Raw genomic sequence first — 5,000 nt, forward strand, 5'->3', positions numbered from 1 at the left:
GGATGGTCGTGGACTTTCCAACCTAAATCTTGGCATCTTTGTTTGCTCCTTTGATGTTTGCCGAGCTTCCTAACCATTCCCCTCTATTAACTATGGTTAAGCATAATCATGCCTTTTATTAAAAATCCTAGACATTCCACAACAACTGAGATTGATTATCATATATTGCTCAACTGGGTGTCAGATACATGTATGTTTTAGGGACATGTTGGATTCAAGAGAGCAGAAGTTAACCTCAGTGCTGGTGAGAGAGGCATAATAAATTCCTGTCAGACAGATTTTTGTTTCTTGGTTTTAAATAACTTGCTTCCCATTGCTAAAATATCCTCCCCTACCCCTCAAACAGAACAGTCAGTGAATCTGTTTTGGTATTTTCATTGCCATACTGAAACCATCTTTACATGCAGTTATTAAAATTGTGATTGCTTTGATGATCATTTCTATTATTTCTTTTCTTTTCTTTTGTTTCTTACTAGGTTCTACAGAAAGATCAGTTCTCGCTAATTCAGATAGGATTGTGATAGATTCCTTGCCTTTAGAAAAGCTCCAAAAGTACTATGCAGAGGTTCCCAATAGCTGCAGAGAAGTTGTCTTGGGCTATGTTGCTTATTATGAGAGCATCAAATTGGTAAGAATACATATAGAGTTTGCTCAGGGGGAGGATATGCCATATTTAAGCTCTTAAGCTCTATAAGTATAAGTATAAAGTGTACGTTTTTTCAAGCAGGTTAGTCTTGAAGGGTTTAGATATCGGAGGGTTTTGGTCTAGCAATAGGGAAATATGGGAAAGTTATCAGCTGTATGATTGTGGGATTAGCTGGTTAATTTTTAGTCTTAGATACAGTTACAAAATCATTTTTGGTGCCCAAGTTAGGGCTTCAAAATGCAGCTGAATATGGTCTGGTACATGGGCTATTAGGGCTTTAAGGACCAAGTACATATGCCCACCCAACAGTTTATGGTGTCCTCCACAATGAACAAAACAAATACTTTCCACTGAAGAAAGAACAACAAGAAAGTATATAAGAAAACAATATAGTATACTATACCTTTAATTAATACAGTTTATGTATGTTTCAGTTCTTTTCTACTTAGGATTTCCTAGCCTGACAAACCTAGTACTCTTACATTTAGTAATACAAATTTTAAACACCTTTGGCGTATATGGGATAAATATATGCATGGGATGGTTTCTCAGACTGGTTCATGTTTGATTACAAGTTGATGTCGCTGAGAGTTGAAAGAACTGATTAGCTTTGTTGATTATTGTTAAATTGAGATTTGCTTTGAGCATCGAGAAATAAGCTTTATGTTTATATTAAAGATATGCTCTTTTTCTAGTTCTAGTTTGTTTGTGTGTTATGGAGAAGGCATGACACTGTTTTGTTCAAATGAAACCTGGCAAGGTTTAAAATCTCTTAGAGGAATTGGAATAAGGCCAATCCTGCTTTCCTACAGGATACTGAACGTAAAATGCACTGGACAGTTACTTTCGAATAAAGTTTGACCTGTTCTCTTTTGTTATATTTTTTCTTTTTCAAACTCCTTGCAGTATGTGAAGGCAATTTTGGTCAGTGGAACATTCACACGAGACTTTGGCTCAAAACAGGAAACTGTTTGCCTGAATGACACACAAGGTGAACATTTGTGTCTTATAATTCAAAGTTACAACAGTGAACTGAAATATTTCCTTATAAATTTTGTATTTGAATGAGACGTGCAAATGTGCTGAACTGGATCCAAATAATTTTTTGTTGTTCTCGGCTGGCACAATACAATCCTTTTCATCATTTGGAAACTTAAATTCCACAACACTTGATGGCTGGCCATCAGGCAGGTGATTAGCATTTCAAACATGCTTACCATAGATATCATCATTACCCTAATATTATTATCTCTTTTCGTTCATGAATTTTGTTAACATGGCTGTTTATGTGCCTTTGTTTTTTAAGCACTAAGGAAGTTCCTTACTGAATCTCACGACAAAGCAGCGGAAATTCAGAGTGACATAGAAGAGAGGTTTTTGGCAAGTGAACAAAGTGATGCATGTTTGAAGCCCCCTAAAAAGAAGAAGAGATCAAATTCCTCCAAGCCGAAGGATACTACATGTACCCAAGATGCCCTGGCAAACCCGGCTGCTCAGCTTCAACTAGATCATTTTGAAAGGTTAGTAAATAATACAAGTTTATCTTGGCTTCGAAAGAGACGGCTGCAATCTATCTTCTCAATGTTTTTCCAAGCTCAAGTTAATTACCGTATTTACCCGCGGATAGGCCGTACCCCAAACTTTCAATGGTTTTCATGGGAAAAAAAATGGTGAGGTCGAGTACCGGGATAAATAAAGTGAAGTTTGAAATCAACAACAGCTACCGTAATTTCCGGGCGATTACCCCCGGGTAATGTGTTAATCTTTTCGCAAACAGTTCTCGGTGCGGGTTATAGGAAGGTGCGAGTAATGTGATAATTTTTAAATCTTCCTGTATTATATATAGTTTTAAAACCGTAAGTAGGGAAAAAATATAAAAGTCATTAATGAAACTGTTCCTAAAAACTGTATACTACTGCCCTTTTTATCCCGCTTTAACTGCCCTTTTTATCCCGCTTTAACTGCCTAATAAACTTAAATGCTCTCAATGAAAACCAATGGAAATTGAAAAAATATCAACATATATCGTTGGCAGTCAAAATCGTTTATCACGCGTGTGATATTACTTTCTTACTTTGCTAATTTCACAGCAGCGAGGTTCTTTCTTTGTTTAGTTGAAACTAAAATATTATTCACTAACTGGAATAATAAACTCAAAACAAAAGAATAAAAATGTGAAATAGCAGGCAAGTAATTCACACACAAAAACTGATGCCGAAATGTTCATTTCATGGCGCTGCCGCCACCACATAATTAATTAATAAGAGGTGATTGTCGGCACAAGTGTAAACAAACATTCACAGACAGCGCATCAGTAAAATATTCCTAGCAAGCACTGCCTTGAGATAGAGAGTTTTTTCCTGTTTCAAGCAATTTCTTAGAGTCAGTAGATCCTGAGATATCGATTTTTTTTAGAACGGATTTTTACAAGCGGTATCATTTCAATGGAAGATCAAAAACAATAGGTGTGAAAACTTACCAATTTCATGCTAAAGGATATTTTGTTAACAAAAACAATGGTTTAGTGTTTAGTTGTATGTGCTGCAAGTTAGTAACAATTGAAAGCGAACATTAAAACGCCAATTTAGTGTATCACCGTGAGATCTCTTGCATATCAATGAGGTATCAAAACGCTTGTACCCACGTATATGCCGCAACCCTAATTTAGACCCATTTTTCCGAGAAAAAAGTGCGGCCTATCCACTGGTAAATACGGTAAATAAGTATTTATAAAAATGTATTACTTTTATTATTGTTTTGGTTATTGTGTGTGGTTTACACAGACTTTTGGTTCATCTTTTCCTTTTGTTTTCATCAAGGTTGGAATGGAAAGTCATCAGTTTCACAATTCGAGAGAAAACTTTTGCATTGGATAAAGAGGACCAAATTGACATACATGATGTTAAAGTGCGTTCACTAGATCTCATTCAATAATTAAACAATATGTTAATTATAATTATTTTTAACTTTGGGATGTATTTATGACAAATCAGGACTACAGATTCATACTAATTTTGACAGCATGCACTGACACCTCTCAAACCCAGTTTGGATCAAATGTTCCAGGTCACCTACTCAAAGCCTCCAACCAGAGTCATACCCTGGAGGGCCACCAGTTAGAATAAAATAAAATTAATCAAAATTAAATTAAAGTTCAGGGTGATCACATGTATCTCCATGTGCACAGACATCAACATGTATTATAAAGTGTGACTGTATATTACATACACATTCATTTTTTCCTCTGTAGTGCAAACTATGGGGTTTTCTTCTATGACATCTCTTTGGAGTCACACTTGGAATGGATGATTATGCTCACTTAACTGTGGATCACAGTGCCATGTTGTTTCGACAGCATCGTTCTTTCTGGCTTTTCTCAAATCAGGGCTTTGAAGCTTCCCACAAAGAACAGAGAATGCTGTATTCCTGGGCTACAAACCATGATTCTTCAGCCGAAGGCCAGTCAAGTGAGTGACATTATATGCGTAAAAAAGGGTAAAGGCAAAAATACCCTGTAGGTGTAAGCAAAATGCTGCATAATGTAACTGCTCCTTAAAATCAATAATGATAACAGTATCCATAAACGTCTTTATCTGTTTAAAATTTCATGCACCATCTCTTGATCAGGGAATTAAAACATAGCATTTTTAAAGGTGGACATGGCCATTGTTGGGTTGACATATCAATGACAAATTTGCGAATGCCATTTTAGTTCAACAGATCCTCACACACTGGTATGCAGAAAGGCTGCTCTGGATTAGGTACCAGTTTGTAAAATCCCAGCAGTGTATAGCAAAGGGTAAGCCACTTACTTTACTTAAATGTCTTTGTTGTCTTGATTTTTCTTGGGTAAAAGTTTACTTCAGTTCAATTCCTAATACTTTAGTTTTTTTTTTGTCTGGTATCAGTTTGTTCAAGCCCAGCAGTTTATAGCAGGGGCCACACTGGGGATTCTAGGTGCCCTGAGCGCTAAGAGCCGCCATCTTGTTTTTGCACGCAAAGCCTTATGGTCCTAAAACCGCAAGAGAGTTGGGTGAGAATACGGGCATTTTGTTCAGAACTGGCGGAAAATATGATTTTAGTTTGTCCACCATGTTGACAAGGAAAGCCTGCACAGGAAAAAATTCAGAGATTCCAACTTGGTATAACATTGGGAATCAACTGAAAATGATATTCCAACATTGAAAAATCAGTGGTAAATTGAGAATTTCTGGTATCCCTTCACAAGTACTTGGTTGATCATTGGTAAATTATAATCAAATTTACCATGATTGGAATTTGATTGGTTCACCATATATACCAGGAGAAACCAACCCTGGTATTTCATTGGTTGATTATTGCTAAATCAGGTCCA

The 5,000-nt window shown here is 36.3% G+C and overlaps 1 pseudogene; it reads left to right on the forward strand.

The window, feature by feature from the left end:
• The window catches only part of LOC138046220 (uncharacterized), a 6,293-nt pseudogene extending 2,324 nt beyond the window's left edge, over positions 1-3,969 (forward strand).
• The last annotated feature ends 1,031 nt before the right edge of the window (positions 3,970-5,000 follow it).

Source organism: Montipora capricornis, chromosome 4 (genome assembly GCF_036669925.1).
Source record: "Montipora capricornis isolate CH-2021 chromosome 4, ASM3666992v2, whole genome shotgun sequence".
Taxonomy (NCBI): Eukaryota; Metazoa; Cnidaria; class Anthozoa; order Scleractinia; family Acroporidae; genus Montipora; species Montipora capricornis.